At 45.2% G+C, this 24450-nt stretch overlaps 1 pseudogene; it reads right to left on the bottom strand.

Annotated features, from left to right (window-relative positions):
• Window positions 1-336: 336 nt before the first annotated feature.
• On the bottom strand, window positions 337-11949 carry LOC136469012 (disease resistance protein RGA2-like; annotated as a pseudogene).
• Window positions 11950-24450: the final 12501 nt, after the last annotated feature.

The raw sequence follows: 24450 nt of genomic DNA, 5'->3' as shown, positions 1-24450 counted from the left end.
ACCTTCTAGTTCTTCTGGAAGCCCATCAATAGACCATCTTCTCTCCAGTATTCTCTCCCATTCTTCCTTGCTCGACCTAGACGATAGGACGCCTCCAACGACCTTGGTGGCAAGAGGAAGGCCACCAGAGGAAGTACTGTTTGAGTTGTGGGGGTAAGTCACTGTAGCTTAAGTACAAAGCACCTTCTAGTTCTTCTGGAAGCCCATCAATAGACCATCTTCTCTCCAGTATTCTCTCCCATTCTTCCTTGCTCGACCTAGACGATAGGACGCCTCCAACGACCTTGATGGCAAGAGGAAGGCCATCGCATTTCTTGACAATTTTTTGCGCCAATATCACTGAATACATTTGCTTCATCTCTGGTTCGGAAAGATCTCTTCATTAGCAACTCCAGGCCATCAGGATCCTTTAGCCTGTGCATTTCCTTGACATGCACCGCATTCATCCGTGACAACACATCAAGGCTCCTTGTGGTAACAAGTACATGAGCATCCAAACACCTCTCCATCAGAGAGCGGAGAAGATCGATCCACACATCAGGGCTGGTAACGTTATCCAGCACAAGAAAGACACTCTTCCCACTGATGGAATGTAGCAGAATTTGCACGAGTTGATCCTTGCTCTTGTGCTGATCGCTGCACTACCCTCCTGCCTTCTCGATGGCCTCCTTGAGTAAATCATTCTCGGCAATGCTCTGTGAAGTGGACAACCAGATGAGTACCTGATGAAATCTCTCCCTTGTCCTGAGATCATTGTATATCTTCTGAGCTAAAGTTGTCTTGCCAATTCCTCCCATCCCAAGGATCCCGTAAACTGATATCCTGCTCTCATGGCCATAATCCACAATCATCTCGACCATAGTATCAGAAGCTTCCTTGATTTCTGCGCCAACAACATCAAGCTCATCACCGAAGCAGCCACGTGCCTATCAACGACCCCGCTTATTTGAGGGGCCTGATGAGGAATGGGATACATCACCGGACCTGGAGAAAGGAACATATCTCTGTTCTTGGAATTGACTAAGCCTTGCTTTAAATAATATATATGTATGCCATGGTGTTTTCCACGCTTGGTCTCCTTTGTTGATCAGGTCAATTTGTCGTTATACAATTTTGATTATACACACTAGTAGAGAAACAGGTTGTACTCCCAGTTCTCAACCCCCTTCAGTCCCGGTTTTGGAACCAGGAGCACGAATCCAGGACTAAAGGGCCCCTCCTTTAGTCCCGGTTTCGCGCCCAGGACTAAAGGTCCACCTTTAGTCCCGGTTGGTAATACCAACCGGGACTAAAGAGGCCTCCCGGCCTGGCCACGTGGTTCGGCCCTTTAGTCCCGGTTGGTACCAACCGGCCAACCGGGACTAAAGGTTTTCTTTTTTTTTGTTTCTATTTTCAATTAATGATTCGTTTTGGTTTTCGAATAGATTTTCGAATACACATTCTACGCTGCTAATAATATACGTATTCTACACGTTTATAATGTTCGAACATTTTGTACAAACTAAAGTATGAAACTAACGTATATATTACATGCATATATATATATATATATTGTACGTTATTTTATGTACATATAATATGTATATATATATATATTATAAATAAAGCTTGCATTGTATATTCTATCATATTCTTGGCATAACAAATTCACTCTATCTGGTTTGGCTTTCATGTTTCGTTCAAGTCATTGTAGAACTCACCGGCGGAGTTTAGGACCTGGTCATTAAGAAATCCTGCTATGGTCTCTTGAATTACTTTCAGTTGGTCATGTCATATGAGTTTTTCCTTCAACCATAGAGTCTTCAATAAAAGTTAAAAATAAAAGTATATATATATATATATAGTACTTACTTTGTGTGCGATTATATCTAGTGGTGTTTTACAATGTTTCATGTGGTGTTCCTCGATGAAACTTTTTCAAACACTACGCCCAATAAAATAAAAAATTAATTTGGCCTTTAATAATTATTGCAGTTAAGAGATCAGGGTATATATAGCTGCTAGAGAGACCAAATTACTCTTGGATAATATCTATCATGTCTTGATACTCTGTTTGCTCTTTTCTTAATGAGTCTAAGATGCTCAACCGACTATTGGCCATATCGATGACCATCAATATCCAGTGATTGCTGCATATGTTTTTATACACAAATATGATCGACATTAACTAGAGTCAACATATATATATGGGAGATAGCTTAGCTAGTAAGCAAATATCTGAACAAATATCCATATGATCGACATTAATTATTTAACACTCACTCGAAGTTGTAGGGGAAGAGTATGTCCTTGTTTTGTTGGTTCACTAAGAACCTCATGAGATTTTTCTCAAGTTCAGCTTTCCATTGAGGCGGGGGATTAGGGTATTTGAATACGATATTTGGATCAACGAAACCAACATCATTATCCTTTCTCTTTCCGAGTTCTGTCATCTCATATCTGCATATATAAAAATATAGTGTGAGGATATATAATTTATATATATACATGATGCTTTATATATATACATTTTAATAGTAGAAAATAATTACACTTACAGACAATACCAGTTAATGAGACTTGTCGAGAGAGTCAAGGTGGCATAGTTGGTGTAATTCTAAAAACTCGACATATATAATGTCATCGCCACGGAAGTAATGTTGGTTTCTAACTCTGACAGAAACAAAGGTCTCTCCCCGTTCACACGCCGCCATGTACCACTTATTTAGTAGGTACATTTGCGTACCCAGTTCACCTAAGGCTTCAGGGTTGCATGGACTCTTTCCATATTCAAATTTCTTTCAAGGATCCACTTTCGGAGCAGATGGTCCTTCAGCGAGCACTTGGACAAGGTCCAAACCGGTATCCTTGTAAAACCGAGCCAGGTCCTCAAAATCGACGTCCAGTATGTCTAAGTTTGAACCATATTCATTACGAATGACAGGAGGGGGGACTGATTGTTGCGATTGTTTCTGAGTTGTGCAACACCTTTCTCTGCTCTAGTCTTTTTCTGCTTCGCCTCAAATGACTTGGTGAGAGAGCGGTCGTAGTCCGATTTTTGCAGAGTCTTTTGAGATTCCTGCTTTTTTTGGTCCACCTTCTTTCTTCGAAGATCTGGTGGTAGGTAGAAGTATGGTTTCTCCGAGTTCTTCCTCGCTTCTCGTTGCTTTCTTACTTTTTCGAAGAAACTGCTCACATCTTTTTGTACTACAGCATTTAATTCCTTTTCACTTTTCTTGTAAGCCAGTTTTTGGGGAATAACTAGATTAGAGGAGGCTTTCTTCTTTGCCGGCTGGTGGGCCAATGGCTTCGTTTGCGGGGCGGACCTCTTAGGAGCTGGCTGCTTCTTGGTCATGAAGGGAGGCGGGGCAGCCGTTGGAGACCTCCTTGGAGGCGTTGGAGACCTCCTTGGAGGCATTGGAGACCTCCTTGGAGGTGGCGGTGGCGGCGACATTGCATAATCATTGCTCGGAGCACTATGATGATCTGGAGATTGAATAATTGGACTTAGGTTGGCGGAGGCCCTGCTGTGTGAGTACAAAAAAGAATAATTAGGTATAATAAATTGTTATTATTAATCATGCATGTCAATAGAAAATAAGTGAAAAAATTATTTCGTTCACTTTTGTCCGTACCTATTGTCTGGAAGTTGAGGAAGAAGCGGTGGACTAGTGACCTCAGGAATAATGATGTAGCGGCGCTTGCGCCATAGTATGAATGTCTTCTCTGCTTCTCCTAGAGTCTTCTCCCCATCACCTCCTGGAATGTCAAGAGCCACATCACTAAAACCTTTATTAACTCTATCCACTGAGATGCTAACATATCCAGGTGGTATTATTGCCCCATAGATTCTTGGTGTCTTGGTAGGATCTAGAGGAGAAAAAACACCGAGAGCCACCATGATTGTGGCATTCCATTTTGGAATATGTAGCTCACACGATGTAAACGGTGTAGTGATGTCATCCACGGGAAAAACGTAGCATTACGTCATCTTGATTTGGCAACTCCGTGGAAGCGCAACTGCTTTTCAACTGATCAGGGGGGCTAATATTAAGGTTGATTCCTGGATCTGATGCCTGCCTTTGGGCACTCATTGCTATTTGCACTTGCTTTATGATTTTGTCCTGCGTTCTAGCTTCCATGTCTTTTTCGCGCTCCTGTGCTTGAAGCAACGCCTCCCGTGACTCACGAACATATTCCTCCAACCTACTGATCCACGCTGCTTCCTCATCCTTCCTTCTCTGCCAGCTTCTGTAGGTATCTCTGTCGTTAGGGAAACCATGCTTCCAAGAAATGTTCCGTCCTAAACCTCTCGTTCAGCCACTGTGTTCAGCAGTATCGATGGCATATGTTAGTTCATCCTTCTCTCTATTGGGCCTGAACGCACCAATAGCTTTAGCTTGTAGAGCATAAGAAAATCTTTGTGTTGCTCTTTCGAGTTTTGGGTTATGAACCAGCTTTCCGGTCTCTAGGTCCAGTCTTTCCCCATGAGCGAAAAACCAATTCTTCGCGCGTTTGGGCTAATTGAGTGATTCTGGTATGATACCCTTGGCAAGAATGTCCGCTTCTATTTTTTCTCACTTAGGAATGGCAGTCGCGTAGCCACCTGATCCTATGCCATGGTGGTATACCTTCTGTTGGGCATTCTCTTGATTCCTTCTCACCCGTTCCTCACCCTCTTCCGATGTCTTGTATTGTACAAAATCATTCCAGTAGGGCCTCAACTTCGCGAGCGGGCCACTAGTATTGAAATTGGGCGTTAGGTTCTTCTTGACGTATTTCGTGTATAGGGATTTCTTCCAAGTCTGAAATTGTGTGGCCATCTTCTTCATAGCCCACTTTCGAACTAGTTCCTTCAATTCATCATCGTTGATAGCATCATAATCATCCGCTTGCAACATGAAATGTTGAAGGATATCATCCCAAATTAAATTCTTATCAAGATCAGAGACAAAACTAACATGAGGCTCGTTGATCTTTTGCTTCCATTCACGAGCATTGATCAGAAGTCTGTCCCTTACAAGGCACCCACAGTGTTGCACGAATTTCCTTGCATGTGGACCAAGTGGTTCGCCTGTCTCGATATTGAATTCTGATATTATGTAGCGCCCCTCCAATGGCTTTTTCGGGCCTCGAATATTTTTGCTTTTCGCCGTTGTGGTCGTCGATCCAGAGGGCTACGTATAAAAAAGAATAAATAAATATCATGTGTACACATAATAGATGATAGATATTCAAATATATGTATAATATTCAAATATATATATAAATATATATACCTCGCTAGTGTTTTCTTGCACAATATTTTCTTGGTTATCTTCAAGAGCCAGATATTGACTCCCGTCATCTACATCTTGTTGGTCACCTTTGGCCAATTGAGTGCCGCTGTTGATAATATCCATCATTTCTTCATCCATGTTGTCTCTCGGGGCAGCCATCTAGCTTTTACACCACTAGATATATCTATAAAAAATAAAAATTATATCTATCAAATATCCATCAAATTCTAGCTCAAAAACATGTTTAAATAAATAACCATCCGTACTAGTTGACCTTGCTTACGTGATCATCTCAGCGAGCATTTCTCCACCGGACGGCACCGTACTTGGCCACGGAAGAGCTCCGATTCTACGAGGAAGGGAACACGGTCTTCCACGACCGTTGCCGCTCTCCCTCATAGAATCCAAGCTCCTCCTTGATGTCCATTACCGCTCGGTAGAGAACATGCTAGCCGAGATGAACATGGTCCGCCTACGTGATCAACTAGCACGGATTTTCTACAATTTTCTAACCATTTTTTAAGTTTTTCATTTCATAGAAAAATTAATTCTAAAAAATAAAAGGCATGATTTCTAAGTATTTCATTTCATGGAAAAATTAATTCTAAGTGACCTGCTCGACATCGGCGAGCTCGTGGGCATTTCATGGAAAAATTAATTCTAAGTGACCTGCTCGACAAAATTGAGAAAAAACACACACTCTCATGACCTCACACATCTTCTAAGATCACGTAAGCTTCCGTACTAGTTGACCTTGCTTACGTGATCATCTCGGCAGGAATTTCTCCACCGGACAGCACCGTACTTGGCCACGGAAGAGCTCTGATTCTATGAGGAAGGGAACACGGTCTTCCACGACCGTTGCCGCTCTCCCTCATAGAATCAAAGCTCCTCCTTGACGTCCATTACCGCTCGATGGAGAACATGCTAGCCGAGATGAACATGGTCCGCAAGTTCAACTAGTATGGATTTTCTACAATTTTCTAACTAGTCCGCGCCAAGGAGGCGGAGGTATGCCCACCTGAGTACGAGAACTACGTGCCCTGCTACTACAACATCACGGACACCGTCGAACGTCTCGGATCTGGGGGCCGGCGTCGTCATAATCTTCCGCGCAAAAAGGAGAAAACGATGAGACATCGGGCCACGCCCGTGCTCCACTGAGCTCGATGGCTTAGCGCAAAATCGCATTACAAGATTGCCGACACGAGGGCTCGACACACGCATCTATCCGATTACAAAAGGTTGGAACAATTAATCCATCATAAACGGATTATATATGGTGGCGGCGGTGGCTCACATCCAAGGTGTCAAACGCGAGGTCGAGCTCCTGCAGCCAAAAAACATGTTAGAGACTTAGACTTTACTAAAAAATAGTAATAATCTGTTTCATTACAAGCTGATGGTAAATATGGCTGCTCATCCATTTGTACACGGCATCTCACAGAGCCTAGACTCCACATCTTACTAATCGTATAATATTACTACCTAGCAGGCAAACACTCTGTAATGCTTTTATATTGGCACTGAGACTTGCCATGTAGCAAACAAGGTAACCATCGCTGTGACATGTAATATTCTATATATATAACTATGCTTCCTGCATTGTACTTGAATCTATCAAGACTATCATGCTTGCCACCATTACAACTAATATTACATGTTATTGTCACCACCATAGATTTGGGCCAGTTTAGAATTTAATGTTTGTTCAGTGTATAGCAGAAAAGGTAAATCAACGGGTTAGTCGGGTAGTCGAAGCTTTGCCAAAAGATGGCGGACGAGTTGGAGGAGCTCCGTAGGACGAGGTTGCCGTCGTTGAGGAGCACGGCGACGGTGTCATTGGTCGTGGGGTCCAGGATCTGACAGATGTGCTATCTAATTTTGTAAAATAGGAAGTTGACTATTCCTTTATTTTCGATGGCCATATATAATCAAACAAAGCTGTTGTAGATCTCTTCTTTTTTTAGAAGTTTTCTATTTTACAAAATGGCTAAATAATGGAATTTGTCAACTAATTTTAGCCAAGCTATTGGAGTTGCTCTAATAGAATTTTTATTTACATGATAGAATATTTACTGCTATAGAAACCATCTGAGATGAAGAGCTTGGACTGTCATCCTCTCTCAAATGTGCAAAACCCTGCTGCGAACACGGACTTGTGATCCAACGGTGATGCAACAAACACAAGATGGAGCCGAGATGACGGCGTACAAAATCCCAACTGAACACAGTCATGTGTAGCGTGCAGCGAAGGATGCAGCGGAGGCCCACGGCCACGGCACGACTCGACGCCAGCCGCCCCAGGCAGCCCGCACCGACGGGCGCCTGCCTTCTCCGACTCCTGGTGGCGGTGTGCGCGGGCAGTGGACCACGCCACGCCACGACGTGTCAACTCCGATGAAAGCGAATCCACCAACAGACAATCAAGGCAGGCGGCGATCGTAACGTATCCAGTGCCATACAGCAGCAAGTATGTCGCCCACATTCTAGCACCAAGGAGCCTAACATATAAACAGAAGTATGCACCAATTGTAGAGGAAGAGAGTGCAGAGGAAGAGGGAGACTGGGACAAACCTAGAGAAGACATGCCGTAATAGAGATGCTGTGGCCTGCTGCGGATCTTGGAGAATGCTGCTGGCCGGTCAGAGAAGAAGCGCATGTGCGCGTGGGGCCGGTGGGGGCGGCGGCGCTGCTGGATCCGATTGGAGAAGATGAGGCGACAGAGAAGAAGGCTTCGGCTACTGGATCCGGTTGGAGAAGAAGGCGGCGGAGACAGAGAGGAAGAGAACTAAGGGAGAAGGGCATGGTTTTATAAAGGGGGACCTATAGTCCCGGGTGATTGTTAGAATCGGGACGAAAGCTTCTTTAGTCCTGGGTGATGGTTAGAACCGGGACTAAAGGTCTGACCTTTAGTCCCGGGTGTAGCCACGGCCCGGGAGTAAAGGGGATTTTGGCGGGTCATAAAAACGCAGCCCATCTTTAGTAGTCCCGAGTGATGGTTAGAACCGGGCCTAAAGGTTCTTTAGTCCCGCGTGATGGTTAGAACCAGGACTAAATGTCTGACCTTTAGTCCCGGGTGGTTGGTCCACCCGGGAGTAAAGGTGGGCTGCAGTTTGGCTTCACGCCAGTTTATAGAAGTTTTTCCTTTTTTCTATATTTCTTTTATATAAATATGAAGAGAGTTGTTAATTGCCTAGTAAATAAAATATTGGCAAAAGAATACAAAAAGAATTCCGGGACCTGGTTTTGCATTATTGTACATAAGAAAAATCTATAACCTAAACTCTTTTGTTTTACCGTATAAATATTTAACATAGTGTAAATAATAATAATAATTTTCACCATGCAAAAATGTACCACTTAATTAAAATCATTAAAACCATTGCTTTTCGATAGGAAATTAGTTTTCACATCTTATTGACGTTGATCATTTGTTTTTTCATCACACATTCTCCACAGGAAATCCACCATCAAGCAGAAAATTCATTTAAATGGTAGAAAATATGAATACGCGACAGAAATATGAATACACTATATATATCAAGTGGGCACAGTAGTGAACTTCTTCTTAACGTGTATCCCTTGGTTATGATCGCGCCATAACCATGGAGTGTCCTCATCATTTAGCTGGATGCTTGGGTCTTTGTTCACTGTGAAGGGTGGAATTCGGTCATCCTTTTCATAATCTTCTGATATGTCTGACTTGTCTTTAATTCCGACAATGTTTCTTTTCCCTGAAAGAACTATGTGGCGCTTTGGCTCATTGATTGGTGTCGATGTTTTACCACCGATAGCCTGCCACGGGGGTACCCGGGGCAGTATGTTCGGGCTTCGGCGTATGCTGAACTCGATGGTTAACGCAAGAGACAGTCGATTTATCCTGGTTTAGGCCCTCGATCGTGGATCGAGTAATAACCTTACGTCCAGTCGGCGTTGGCCTTTTGCGTTAGATTGATTGTAAAGTGTTGTGTTGTACCATTGTTTTTTCTCTCAGGACCCCTGCCCTCCTTTATATAGTCAGGAGGCCAGAGTCCTAGTCGGTTTACAATGAGATTTCCTAATAGGATTACCTAATAGTTCTACTACTACGATTATATGGGAAGAATCCTAGTTGGACTAGATCTTCTTTCTACCTTGCGGGGTGTCCTATAGGTCCCGCATCGACAAGCCCTCGAGCACTTCATGGTTGAGCTCTGAAAATCTCGCTCTGCTCCTTCTAGTCTTGTTGAGTAGGAACAAAATGTCATCCGAGCGTTTTCTGGAGTGAAACCTTGTAGCGCTCCTTGGGATCTTTGGGTGGTGAGTGCTTTTTGAAGAAAAAGTGCATCCATCTGGTTGTAGCCCCCGAGCCTCTTGCTATTTGGAACAAGGAGCTGGAGGATCTTGTCTTGAAGTTGCCCTGATTGTTCGTTGAAATTTTATCAAAAAGAACTCGAACATGGCTTGTTCCGGGTTCTTTTTGCCGTAATGTCTTGAAGTGGTCTGCGTTGAGGAAGCCTATTGGTGACGTGCGCTTTTTCGAAGAAAAAGTGCACTCACTGAGTGTAGCCCCCGAGCCTCTTGCTATTTGGAACAAAAAGTTTGAGGGTCTTGATCCTTTATGTTGTTTGAAAATTTTGTGTTCTGAAGTAGTCCCCGAGACTTGGATTACGTCATCATCCGAGTAGTTTTGCGGTAAGCAGCCTCCGAGCTTATGTCAAAAAATTGCACTCACTGAGTGTAGCCCTCGAGCCTCTTGCTTTTGTTTGCAAAAGTTGGAGGGTCTCCTGCGGCCCCGTGCTTTCTCCGAGTTCTTCTTTTTAGAAAAGAAGTCGGATGAAGAGTCTTGATGTGTCGTCGTTGTAGTCTTGAGTTTCTTGTATTCTTGGTCCTTTGTCTTTGGTTCCGAGCCTCCGGGAATAGGTGAAAATGAAGGCCGAGCTCCCTAGCTCAGTGTTGTTTAAGCTATGATGCTGGCCAAGCCCCCGAGCGTATATCCGTGTTGTTTTGTTCAGGAAGAACTCGGATGCGTGGTTTTGGTGTATTCTTTGATAGTTTTGCTGTTGTCAGATGTAGTTGTATGGTGGTGGTTGAGTGTAAATGCCTTTTGTTTACGGGTTGTACTGTGCTGGTATATTCTTCCGAATATGCCCGTCTTCGAGTATCGCTTCCTCTCGCCTGAGTCGTCCATTATTGTGTCCTGTCTTTTCACTATGTCCTTTGTTAGGTCTATTTCGTTGGTACTCCTAGTCCATGTGCGCCGATCCTTTGGTCTATAAATACTGTCCCTGAGTGCTTGTTTTCATTCATTGGATATTCTGTTGAAACCTTGGTGGTCATGAACATGGTGGTTTGTGAAGTAGAGCAGCCCCCGGGCATGTTTTGTAGTTTTTGTGTGTCTTGTCGTAGATGGAGGAAGTCTTGTGATAGGGATTAGAGGTAGGCTGATCCCGCGACAGCATTGTGCCATGATGTACGTGGTGGTAGTTGGAGGAAGTCTTGTGACGTGGGCTTCGTTCCTTCATCCGGCAGTTCTGGGTTGATCCTCGTCGCCTGTCTTGAGACCGTCCGGTGCAGATCAACACCATATCCAGCATCACATCGGTCTTGGGTAGACAGATGCCTGCCGGTCTTCTATGCTCCATGTTGCCCTACCGTGCTGTCGATTTCCGCCTTGGATGCACTACGTCCGTCGTTTGAAGAAAACAGTGTAACTGATGGCGGTTTGTCCTTCCGAGTAGCAATTTGGGACACGTAGTCGTTCCAGAGCCTAGTCGTGTCCGGGTTCCTCTTTGCTACTTTGCTTTTCGTGGTGCTGAGTTCGTTGGGTCTTGTAAGATTTGTAATCTTCTATTTTTGAAGTCGCTTGTAATGTAACGAATCTTGTCTTCTGAGTTGTCTTTGACTTTTCTGTTGTGATCCTTGTCGTTCATGAGACTACCGAGTTCTTTCTTACATAACCAGGTTCTTTTGTTCCTCATGAGGTAGCCCTTTCTTTCTTCTTTCTTTCTTCTTGGTTTGACGGGTCGTTCTTGTATCAATCTGATAATCCTGCTGTGGCGTTGGACGGATAAGTCTGAAATCTGCCCGTTGGTTTTTACCGTTGTGAGGATTCGTGCCCTCCGTCGTTTTAGCTGCGTCGATAAATGGACCGTTGCATTCCCACACTGTGCTTTAACGGGCCTTGTGGGCCGTTTGTATTACTGAGAAATCTATTTAAAGACCTTTTATCTTCCTTTCCCTTGTCGCCCAGCTCTTGCCTTTAAACCCTAGTTCTCAAAAATCCGCCGCCGTCATTGTTGCCATCACCCGAGCACCATCATTCTAGCTTCATCTCCCTTAGCGCCTTTTTTGCTTCCGTCAGTTCATGGGAAAGAAGAAAACCGCAAGCAAGTCTCAGGCGACCTTCGTGGACGAGGAGTCATCCCTGTCTTTGATTGAAAACCAGGAGTTCGTGGCCATGAGGGCAGCTCAGAAGGTTTGGCCGGCTCCAACAACAAGTGAAGACCAGCTGCACGAGCTCATTAGTGATGGCTTGATCCAAAGCAAAGTCATCACTGAATGGAGAGTTCCGGGCGAGCATCGGGTTCCGGCTCCGGGTCTTGGTGAGATTGTCCTTTTTGTTTCCTTTGTCCACGCTGGACTCTGTCTTCCTGCTTCCGCCTTCCTTCATCAGTTTCTTGGTTATTTCAGGGTTAGTCTGAACCATCTAACCCCCAATGCCGTTCTCCATCTTTCTGTTTTTGTTCACCTTTGTGAAGCCTTCCTTGGGATCCCTCCTTCTCTATCTCTTTTTCGCTTTTTCTTTCGTCTGAAACCCCAACCCCACCGTGAAGAAACCAGTGCCCTCGGCGGTTGCAGGATTCAGTTTCGCTAGGGTCTCAAAATTAAGTTTTTTGACTATGACCTGATTGATTCTGTCAAAGATTGGCGTGCCGAGTGGTTTTACGCTGCCAATTTGATCCCTTCTCTTGTTGTTCACTCCGGATCCGGTCCTATGGCGAATGACTGATGGGACAAGAAGCTTGAGTCACCTGCTGAGATTCAAGCGATCCAGCCACTCCTTGATAGGATTAGCATGTTGAAACAGCAGGGATTGATCGGCTTTGGTATTATCTCAAGCTTTCTTCGTCATCGGGTTCAGCCCTTGAAAGAGCGGGAACATCTCGGCTTTGAGTATTCTGGGGCCGAGGATCCTTCACGCATGGTCCCAGCTCTTGAGCTGACCGGTGAAGAGGTACTCGAGCGCCTCCAGAAGATGCTGAAAGGAGTGAGCGTCATTCCTCCTGCCGTCTCTGAGTTCTCGGCCATCAACCCGCCCCTAGCTGTGAGTTGTCTATCTTTTTTATTTGAGTTCTTTATGTACTCTTGCTGCATCCGTTCTTGCTTAGCTTTTCCTTGTCTTGGTGTTTTATCTTTTTTCGCAGGAGCTTGGGCAGAATTTTGTCGATCCGATCCCCCTTGGTGTTCTCCCTGCCGTGGCGGAGACTGGGGATCGTCTAGCTGGTACTTCTACAATTAGTAAGTCTAAAACCTTTACAGCCCTTCTTGGGGTTTCTTTCAGATTTGTTGATGTATATGAAGAGTATGTTCCTCGTTTAGTCCCTCGCGGTCCTCGTAGTGTCCCGAAGAGGGGGCGAATGGACGGGTCTTCATCTGGCTTGCCTGTCTCTAAGAAGCCTCGCAAACCAAGTACTCCCTTAGGTACTCCAGTTGTTGCTAGCATGCTCTTAGGTGAGCACATTTAATACTCTTTGTTTTTTATTTTCATGTTTCTCTCTTGAACCGAGTACTTTTCATCTCCTTTTCAGCGGGTGCTCTGGTTTCGTTGGCTGAGGAAGAAGAGGATGATGAAGTCCCCCTCGTCATGCGGCGGTGAGTTGTTTTTTATATCCTTGTTGCATTGAATTTCTCCTCTTTGTTTTGAATTTTAGTCTTGGACTTTTTTGAAGTAATCGGAGGTCGGGTGTGAGTTCTTCCGAGGCTCCCGCGTCGACTTCTTCTGAAGCTCCGGTGTCGAGTTCTTTGGTTGCCTCTGTCCCGAGCTGTACCGCTCCTCCGGTGTGGAGTTCTTCTACGGCTCCAGCCCCAGCTTCTTCTTCAGCCCCAGCTTCTTCCACGACTCTAGCCCCGGCTTCTTCCGCGGCTCCGTTGTCTGCTGTCCCGCTCCCGTCGCCGGGTGGCGGGGACGTCTTCGCCGTCGTGGTTCCCCCTGCGAGGCCTTCTCTTGGTTTCGCGAAGAAAAAAGTAGTTGGGTGAGTAAATTCTAGCTTTATCTCTTTGGCTTTTATCTTCCTTCTTCTGGTTCTTATTGGTGCTTCCTTTTATCACTTTTCAGTGTTTCGTCTTCTCTAATTTCTTCATCGACTTCTTCTCTGCCTCCCGCCGTGCCAACGAGTTCCGAGCCTCGGGACTCACAACATTGTGTTGATGAAGTCGCCGCGGGGGCTTCAGAGCTACCTGGCGGAGTTGCGGACTTGGTCGCTCCGGAGGTAACTGTGGCCGTCACGCTGGGTTCTTCTGAGGGTTTGGCTCCGGCTTCCCTGGAGGTCGCTTTGGTCGTTCCTCCTTCGCCCCAGCCGGCCTCTCCTTCCCCTTCTCTTGTCTCCGGCGGCCCCTCCTTTTCCGGTGACGTGGTGCAACAGTTCGATGCCACTCATCGGTTATCGGAGCTGACCGCAGCCTGGGGGAGCTTGTCGACCCTCGCGACTTCTTTTGGTGAAAAGCTCCAGGTAGGTTTTACTGTCGTTCCTCTTTTGCATGCTTGTTTTTTCTTCTATCCTTACGCTTTGTTTCTCTTTGCTTCTTTTTGCCCAGTCTTTTTCTCGTGATCATTCTCGCTTCTTTTTCTCATCTGAAAATGAGAGGAAGTTGTCTTCGGAGGTGGATGCTCTGAAAGCCGATCTTGACCTTCTCCAGGTTGAGTTGGAGACGGAGCATCAATTGCACCAAAAGGAGGAGAAAGCCCTTCGCGCCCGGGTAGTGGAGACGGAGAAACAGAGAGACGCTGCGGTGGAGTCTGCGAAGACTGAATGCAAAGGTGCCGCGGGTTCTGCCTATTTCTTCTTGTATTTTGACTTCTTTTTCCGCTGACTTGTTCTTGGGTGTTCTGTCTAGCTCTCCGAGTTGAGAAGCAGAAGCTCTCGGAGAGTATTGATGAAATGAAGGCCCTTGTCCGTTCTAGTCATAATAGAGCTGAGGAGGTAATTACTCATGCTGAGGAAGAACTTGCCCTTGCTAGGCTGATTAGGCGTGGAGCTGACAGAGATCTTGTGCAGGCCCAAAAAACCATTGAAGGCTTGTCCGGGAAGCTGGCGATGGCTACCGAGAATTGGAATGCTTTGTGGAAATCTTTTCGTTCGGTAGCTGATGTCCTCCGGACTCCAGCGGATGACGGGCAATCTTGGGCGCAGTTCATTCCTCGGATTCCGACTTGTTTCCAAGAGTTCGCGAAGAGGTGTGCCCAAGTATGTACCCAGAATGTGCTGGCTCAGGTCCGGGTCCTTGCTCCAGAAGCGCCTCTCTCCAAGATAGCAGAAGAAGCTGAAAGCCAAGAATATCTTGACGCCGTTGAAAGGATGGAGCCCGAGGTTGAAGATCTAGCCAGTAGGGTTGTAGATAGTCTAAATATTGATATTTCCCTTTCTGATGACAACGCCTGACTCGATTGAGCGTCCTCTTGTAACATTACACTTCTTTTTAAATGAAGATTCTTTATTTTTGTCGATGTATTCTTTGCCTGGGTGCGGTTTACTTGACTTGCTGAGTACCTTGTCTTGCTCCCATCTCTGCTCCGTAAGATAACTCTGTGCGTTATTCTGACGAGGCCCCTCGATTTGTCGAGTACTTTTCTTTTCTTCCTCCTTTGTGATCCGTCGAGTGCTTTGTCCGTGCTATGACTTGTTAGATGTAGGTCTTTGCGTTAACAACCTTTCGCCTGCGCTATGTAAAACGACTTGGTATAGGATGTTGCCTCAACAAACTTTGGCATCCGAGTGCTTTCTTGAGTGGCGCTTGTGCTTTTCTGAGGAAAAAGTATTCCTATCTAGATGTAGCCTCTGAGCCTCTTGCTTTTCGGAACGAAGTGCTGGAGGGTCTTTTGAAGTTAAAATCTCGGTCGACTCAGCCAATTTGTTTTTTGTTAGCTTTTAGCTACCCTCATCGGCGAGTTCAAGCGTTTTTTCAGCTATTTTGCTCTTGGCCGGGATGCTCAGGCATGTTTTCAGCCATTTTGCTTTTTGTTTCGGGTGTTAGCTTTTAGCTACCCTCATCAGCGGGCTCAAGCATTTTTTCAGCTATTTTGCTCTCGGCCGGAATGCTCAGGCATGTTTTTAGCCATTTTGCTTTTTGTTTCAGGTGTTAGCTTTTAGCTACCCTCATCGGCGGGCTCAAGCGTTTTTTCAGCTATTTTGCTCTCGGCCGGAATGCTCAGGCATGTTTTCAGCCATTTTGCTTTTTGTTTCGGGTGTTAGCTTTTAGCTACCCTCATCGGCGGGCTCAAGCATTTTTTCAGCTATTTTGCTCTCGGCCGGAATGCTCATGCATGTTTTCAGCCATTTTGCTTTTTGTTTCGGGTGTTAGCTTTTAGCTACCCTCATCAGCGGGCTCAAGCGTTTTTTCAGCTATTTTGCTCTCTGCCGGAATGCTCAGGCATGTTTTCAGCCATTTTGCTTTTTGTTTCGGGTGTTAGCTTTTAGCTACCCTCATCGGCGGGCTCAAGCGTTTTTTCAGCTATTTTGCTCTCGGCCGGAATGCTCAGGCATGTTTTCAGCCATTTTGCTTTTTGTTTCGGGTGTTAGCTTTTAGCTACCCTCATCGGCGGGCTCAAGCGTTTTTTCAGCTATTTTGCTCTCGACCGGAATGCTCAGGCATGTTTTCAGCCATTTTGCTTTTTGTTTCAGATGTTAGCTTTTAGCTACCCTCATCGGCGGGCTCAAGCGTTTTTTCAGCTATTTTGCTCTCGGCCGGAATGCTCAGGCATGTTTTCAGCCATTTTGCTTTTTGTTTCGGGTGTTAGCTTTTAGCTACCCTCATCGGCGGGCTCAAGCGTTTTTTCAGCTATTTTGCTCTCGGCCGGAATGCTCAGGCATGTTTATCAGCCATTTTGCTTTTGGTTTCGTAAAAACTACTCGTTGGAAGTCATGACAAGACATGCTGTGGATGAATATCATCTTTATTGATCATGAGTATAAACTAATACATATGTTGTTGAAGAGCATTGTCTTTCGTTGATTGTGAACGTAGGTCCCTTGTGGCTTGCATATCTGTTTTTTCTTGAGTTGTTTTTACATGTAGAATCTTCTTAGCTGGCTGATGTGCCATGTATTGCTGACTTCTTTTCCATCTTCGGTTATTAACTTGTATGTGCCTGGTCCGGTGACTTTTGTGACAATGAACGGGCCTTCCCATGGACTGAGTAGCTTATGTCGTCCATCAGTCTTTTGTATCCTTCTTAGCACTAAGTCTCCAACTTGTAGTGATCGAAGTTGGGTGCTCTTGTTGTAGTGCCGTCTTAAACCTTGTAGATATCTGGCTGATTGGAGGGTAGCGTTTATTCTGACTTCTTCTGAGCTGTCGAGTTCTAATCTTCTTGTGTGTTCTGCTTCTCCTTCATCATATTGTTCTATTTTTGGGGATGTCCAGATCAAGTCGGCAGGTAGTACGGCCTCTGACCCGTAAACTAGGAAGAAGGGGGAGTGGCCTGTTGCTCTGCTTATTTGAGTTCGTAGCCCCCATATTACTTTTGGTAATTCTTCAATCCATTTGGACCCATAGTCCACTAGTTCTTCGTATAACCTTGGTTTTAATCCAGCTAGTATGAGTCCATTAGCCCTTTCTACTTGTCCGTTGGCTTCTGGATGTGCAACAGACGCATAGTCTATACTAAAACCATAGTCTTGTGCCCAGCTCTTGAATTCTGTAGCTGTGAAGGGGGAGCCTAGATCTGTGATGATTCGATTGGGCATGCCGAAGCGGTGCGTAATGTCTTGGATGAACTCGACTGCTTTGGTTGCGTTGTATTTCGCGAGTGGTTTGTATTCAATCCACTTGGTGAACTTGTCGATTGCTACAAAGATGTACTCGAAGCCGCCTTTTACTTTTTTCAGGGGTCCTACTTGATCTAGCCCCCAGCAGGAAAAAGGCCAAGCGGGTGGGATGCAGATAAGATTGTGAGCTGGTACATGGGCTTGTCTTGCAAACATTTGGCAACTTTTGCATTTTCTGACAAGCTCTTCTGCGTCTTTCAAAGCGGTTGGCCAGTAGAATCCGGTGCGAAAAGCTTTGCCAACCAGTGTCCTTGAAGCGGCATGATTTCCACAGCAACCTAAGTGTATTTCGTCTAGGATCTCTTTACCTTCTTCAAATGAGACACATTTTAGGAGTACTCCTGATGATGCTGCTCTTCTGTAAAGTTTATCTCCTACTAGAACGTAGTTTTTGCTTCTGCGAACAACTTGGGTGGCTTCTACCTTATCTGCTGGTAATTTGTTTTCTTTGATATAGTCGATGAAAACTTGGGTCCATGAAGTGTTGATTATCAAGATCTGAACACCTTTAGCCTGAATTTCATGTGTTGTTTCACCGGGTTGTTTGATAGAGGGAACTGATAGCTCTTCTATGAATACGCCGGGTGGAACCTTTGCTCTGTCTGATCCGAGCTTGGCAAGGACATCTGCTGCAATGTTTGAATCGCGTAGGACGTGTAAAATTTCTAATCCTTGGAAGTGTTTTTCAAGTTTCCGTATTTCAGCACAATAAGCACCCATGTTTTCTTTGGTGCAGTCCCAATCTTTGTTGACTTGGTTGATGACCACTGCTGAATCGCCGTATACGAGTAATCTTTTTATTCCGAGGGTAATCGCGACTCGTAGCCCGTGGATGAGGGCTTCATATTCTGCTTCGTTATTTGTAGCTTGCCATAATATCTGAAGGACGTACTTGAGTTATTTTCCTTCTGGAGAAATAAGGAGAACGCCTGCACCGGCCCCGCCTAGTTTTAGTGATCCGTCAAAGTACATCTTCTAGTGGTCGAGGATTGTATCTGATAAGGGTTGTTGAATCTCTGTCCATTCGGCCACGAAATCGGCGAGGGCTTGAGATTTGATTGCTTTCCGTGGGGTGAAATTGATGTCAAGAGCTCCAATTTCAACTGCCCATTTGGATATGCGCCCTGTGGCGTCTTTATTGTGTAGGATGTCTCCAAGTGGAAAATTTGTCACTACGGTAATCTTGTGGCTTTCGAAATAGTGGCAAAGTTTCCGTGAGGTAATGAGTAGGGCGTAGAGTAGTTTTTGTACATGCGGGTACCGGATTTTGGGTTCTGACAGTACTTCGCTGATGTAGTATACTGGACGTTGCACTTTATACACGCGCCCTTGTTCTTCTCTTTTTATGACTATTGCTGTGCTGATTACGGTAGGAGTCGCCGCGATATATAGCATCATATCTTCATCTTTGTTTGGAGGTGTCAGGATAGGTGATGAAGTGAGGTATTCTTTAAGTTTTTTGAAAGCTTCGTCGGCCTCTATTGTCCACTCGAACTTGTCTGTTTTCTTTAATAGTTTAAAGAAAGGTAACCCTTTTTCGCCGAGTCTTGATATGAAACGGTTGAGGGCCGCCATGCATCCTGTTAGTTTCTGAACATCTTTGACACTTCTAGGTGGGCCCATTTCTGTTATAGCTCGAATTTGCTTGGTGCTGGCTTCGATCCCGCGCTGACTGACCAAAAATCCGAGTAGTTGTCCTGAGGGAACTCCAAATACACATTTATTTGGGTTCAATTTCCATCTCCATTTCTTCAAGTTTTCGAAGGTTTGCTTTAAATCTTCAATTAGAGTGTCTGGGTTCTTTGTTTTTACCACCACATCGTCCACGTATGCCTCCACATTTTCACCGATTTGATTCCCAAGGCAAGTCTGGATAGCTCTTTGGTACGTGGCACCAGCGTTCTTTAGTCCAAACGACATGGTCTTGTAGCAGTAGGCACCAAATGGGGTGATGAAAGATGTCTTGCTCTGGTCTTCTTCTTTTAGTGCGATCTGGTGATATCCTGAATAGCAATCGAGAAAAGATAATAACGTAGATCCTGCTGTCGAGTCAACTATCTGGTCAATGCGTGGTAGCCCGAACGAATCTTTTGGGCAATGTTTGTTGAGATCTGTGTAATCGACGCACATACGCCACTCGTCCGTGTTTTTCTTCTGTACAAGGACCGGGTTTGCTAGCCAATCTGGATGTAGGATCTCCTTGATGAATCGGGCTGCCATTAGTTTTGTTATTTCCTTTTTAATTGCTGCCTTCTTGTCAGGTGAGAATCGTCGTAGCCGTTGTTTTACAGGTTTGGAGCTTTTGTTAACATCAATTCTGTGCTCAGCCAACTCCCTTGAGACTCCTAGCATGTCGGCTGGCTTCCAAGCGAAGATATCTTTGTTGTCCCGAAGAAAGTTGGTGAGCGCGAGTTCCTATTTTGCCGAGAGGTGAGCACTGATAGTTGCTGTCTTGGAGGTATCGCCTGTGCCTAAGTCGATTTGCTTGATGTCGGCTTCTTTTGGTGGTGCGATGATGCTGGGCTTTTTAGCCGGTATTTCTAATTCTTCTTGGCTTGTTTCTGCAGCGATTGCGGCTATTTCTTTTCTTCCATTGTCGGCTTGCGCTTTAGCTGCAATCTGGATCGCCTGAACGTCGCAGTCAAAAGCGCGCTTTAAATTGCTTCGAAGGGAAAGGATACCGTTGGGTCCTGGCATCTTAAGTAGTAAGTACGGGTAATGTGGTATTGCCATGAATTTGGCCAGTGCTGGACGTCCGAGGATTGCATGATATGATGAATCGAAGTCGGCGACTTCAAATTTGATAAACTCTGTTCGGTAGTTTGAAGGAGTTCCAAAGGTAACAGGTAAAGTAATTTGTCCGAGTGGCATGGCTGCTTTGCCGGGTACTATTCCATAAAAAGGTGTGCTTGTTGGCGTAATCATCCCGGCGAGTTGTAGTCCCATTTTTCTTAGAGTTTCTGAAAAGATGATGTTAAGCCCAGCTCCTCCATCGATTAGTACTTTGGTGACGGTCATACCAGCAATAGTCGGATCCAGAACCAATGGATAATGGCCTGCGTTTCCTACGCTAGTCCATTGGTCTTCTCTGGTAAATTGGATAGGATACTGTGACCAATTGAGGTATCTTGGTGTAGCCGGTTCTGCTGTCATAATGGTCCGCAGTGCTAGTTTTTCTTGATGTTTGCTTCTGCAATCCGGAGCCCCTGAGAAAATCACTGCTATCGTTCCCCTAGGTTTTTGGAATCCTTTGTCCTCGTGGTTGTCTTCTTCTCTTTTCTGATTGTCCTCTTTAGTGTTTTCCTTACTATCTTTTCTTGTGTATCGATCATTGAAAGTGTAGCAATTTCCGATAGTGTGCCTCCCACTAGGGTGCAATGGGCAACGTATGTTTTCAATGTCATCATATCTTCTTGGTTTGGGAAATTTCTTTGATTTGTCGGCCATTGCCACAGTATTGTCTGGTCTACGTTTTCTTTCTTGATGTCTGCTATTTCGTTGACTTTGCTTGTCCGGGTTGTCTTGGTTGCTTCTGTCTGGGAACCTCTCTCGTGTTTTTTCTTCTACAGTAATCATCTTTTCTACTGTACGTCTGAATTCTTCATTGTTTCTTGGATTTTCTTTGCAGAAGTCTTGAAATTGCCACCTGGCCATGATTCCGTGAGAAAAAGCTTCAATTACTTCTCGTTCGGTTATGTCATGCACTTGAGCTCGTAGTTCGCCGAATCGTCGATAATAGTTTCTGAGACTTTCACCTCCCTTTTGCTTGAGTCCTTTTAGTTCTGCATGAGTGATTGGGTGTGTAATGATTCCTGCGAAATTCTCACAAAAAGCTCTCTGCAAATCCTCCCAATTTCTGATAGATCCTGGATTTAGTTTATCGAACCATTGGAGGGGCATGGCCTCCAGTGCCATGGGGAAGAAAAGGGCTTTGATATCGTCGTCTCCTCCGGCTAGTTCAATCGATTGTGAATATATTCTGAGCCATTGCTTTGGTTCGGTTTTGCCATCATACTTGGAGTGATTAGATGGTTTGAATTTGTGAGGTAATTGCACCAATGCGAGCCTGTTCGCGAAGCAGGGGAACCTATCGTGTGCCTTGGTTTCTTTGAATTCAGATTCGGCGCCTTCCTCTGGCCAACTATCGTTCTGATGGGAACAATTTTGCGAGGTTGTCTGGGTAGGAACCCTGCTCCTAGTCTTCCTTAGTTGTTCAAATCGGTGGCCTTGATTATGTTCCTTCCTACTTCCTCCGTCATGGCTTCCACCCGGCCCAAGTCTTTCGAAGGCGGATTTCCTTTGATTTTGATCTTCTTGCCGGTGGGTTGTTGATCTAGCGGGTAGTCTTGATCGAGCTTTCTCTTCATGCGTTCTTGGGATTGTCGATCGGAGCAAGTCCTGGAGCTGTTCATACTTCTCACCAGGATGCGAAGTTGCTCCGAGTTCTTCTAATGCTTCTCGAATCTTATCGTAAGGCGTATTCACCGTGCGTCTCCCTTCGTATTCTCGTTGTGATTTTCTTTTATCGTACTCAGCCAATTCTGACTCGTATCTGGTCCAAGCTTCCCTGCGCTACCTAGCACGGTGTTGGCGCCCTTGCTTCAACTTGTTTTTTCTTTCTCTAGCTTGTTTCTGACTGTCTGTTTCTCCATCGTAGCCCTAGGCAAAGGGTGATATGTTGGATTCTGATTCATCTGATGATCTGACATCGGGTGCTTCCAGGGGATTTAATGGTGACCACGGTCGTCGAACCATGAACACTTCTCGCGCATGAGTCGTTCTGTTATTGGCATTAGTTTTCATACTGTCGGAGTCGCTGATAACTTTAGTGGATGCCTCGGTGTCGTAGATCGAGTCTCCTTGGTAAGGTAAAATAGCTATTGTTGTCGTGCTGACTAGTTGGGTTCCGCTACCTTCAGGAACGGAATCCGGCCAGTGGATGATACAGTCCTGCGATGTTATCGTTAGCACGAGGCCCTCCTGAGCTCCTGTCAGTGGTATCCCGAATCTTGGATTGAAAAATCTTTCGACCTGTCCTTGATAGGATTTTGCCATGTTGTCAAGCCCAAATGGAGAAGAACTCGACTTCTTGAGAGAATTCTAGGGGTAATCCGAGTTGTTTTGGGTTGTGCTCTGGAATCTTGCCAAAAAGAACTCGGTTTCTTGAAAGCACTCGGATAAAACTTCGCCTTGGAGCTTGAATTCGAATCGGATACGAGTGGTCGTGAAATCCGATTTGATTCGGATACTATGAGCTGCGCGAATCTTCTGGTGAGCTGATCCGTTGTAGTCGTTGGAATAGGAACTTCTTTTAGATGATCCAAATCTTCGAGGAGATGGCTTTGAAGCTTGCCGTTGTTGTCTGCCTCGCAGATCCATGAGCCGAAGATGAAAGTTGATCCCGTCGGAAAAATCATGTTGTCGAGGTCCATCGAGCTCTCGGAAGCAAAGTCGCCGAAAGCCCCTACCTGGCGCGTCAGCTGTCGATGTTTTACCACCGATAGCCTGCCACGGGGGTACCCGGGGCAGTATGTTCGGGCTTCGGCGTATGCTGAACTCGATGGTTAACGCAAGAGACAGTCGATTTATCCTGGTTCAGGCCCTCGATCGTGGATCGAGTAATAACCTTACATCCAGTCGGCGTTGGCCTTTTGCGTTAGATTGATTGTAAAGTGTTGTGTTGTACCGTTGTTTTTTCTCTTAGGACCCCTGCCCTCCTTTATATAGTCAGGAGGCCAGAGTCCTAGTCGGTTTACAATGAGATTTCCTAATAGGATTACCTAATAGTTCTACTACTACGATTATATGGGAAGAATCATAGTTGGACTAGATCTTCTTTCTACCTTGCGGGGTGTCCTGTAGGTCCCGCATCGACAATTGGGTCGTTGTTGTTTTTCCCTCTCTTCGGTTTTGTAGACATGTCCTTGACATAGAACACCTGATTCACATCCTTGGCAAGGACGAACGGTTCGTCTCTGTACCCAATATTGTTGAGGTCCACGGTTGTCATTTCATACTGGTTGTCGACTGCTACCCCGCCTCCAGTCGCCTTTACCCATTGGCACTTGAACAAAGGTACCTTAAAAGTAGGTGCATAGTTTAGTTCCCATATCTCCTCTATGCGGCCATAATATGTTTGCTTATTTCCATTAGGGTCGGTGGCATCTATGTGGACACCACTGTTTTGGTTGGTGCTCCTTTTATGGCTACTGTGTAAAATGTATTCCCATTTATCTCGTACCCTTTGTATGTGAGGATATGCCACGATGGCTGCCTAGCCAACAAATACAGTTGCTCATCAATACTCTCATCACCCTGACATTCTTTTCGCAACCAGTCGCTAAAATTTTCCATGTGCTGATGCGTAATCCAAGCTTCAGACTTCCCTAGAAACTCGGATCGAAGCAACTCTTTATGTGTCTTGATATATGGATCCACCAAGGAGGAGTTTTGCAGAACTGTGTAGTGTGCTTTATTAAAATAATTGTCCTGCATACCAATATATGTTTTCTTCCCTAGTGTCCCCTTTCCACTTAGTCTCCCCTCGTGTCGCAATTCAGGAACACCAATCAGGTCAAGGTCGGGAATAAAGTCAACACAAAACTCAATGACTTCCTCTGTTCCATAGCCCTTGGCGATGCTTCCTTCTGGGCGAGCACGGTTGTGAACATATTTCTTTATGACTCCCATGAACCTCTCAAAGGGGAACATGTTGTGCAGGACACACAGGACCGAGAATGCTAATCTCCTTGACTAGGTGAACTAGGAGGTGTGTTATGATATTAAAGAAGGAAGGAGGGAACACCAACTCAAAGCTAACAAGACATTGAACCACATCATTCTATAGTTTAGCTAGATCCATTGGATCGATTGCCTTCTGAGAAATTGCATTGAGGAATGCACATAGCTTCACGGTGGCTAGACGTACATTTGGAGGTAGAATTCCTCTTAATGCAATTGGAAGCAATTGCGTCATGAGCACGTGGCAGTCATGGGACTTTAAGTTTAGGAATTTCTTCTCTGGCACATTTATTATACCCTTTATATTCGAGGAGAATCTAGATGGTACCTTGATGCTTGCTAGGCATTCAAACATGCTTTCCTTCTCTTCTTTGCTAAGAGTGTAGCTGGCAGAACTTAAGTAATGGCATCCATCATCTGTC

This window comes from Miscanthus floridulus, chromosome 8, assembly GCF_019320115.1.
Source record: "Miscanthus floridulus cultivar M001 chromosome 8, ASM1932011v1, whole genome shotgun sequence".
Classification (NCBI taxonomy): domain Eukaryota; kingdom Viridiplantae; phylum Streptophyta; class Magnoliopsida; order Poales; family Poaceae; genus Miscanthus; species Miscanthus floridulus.
This window is presented reverse-complemented; position numbering and strand designations above follow the sequence as displayed.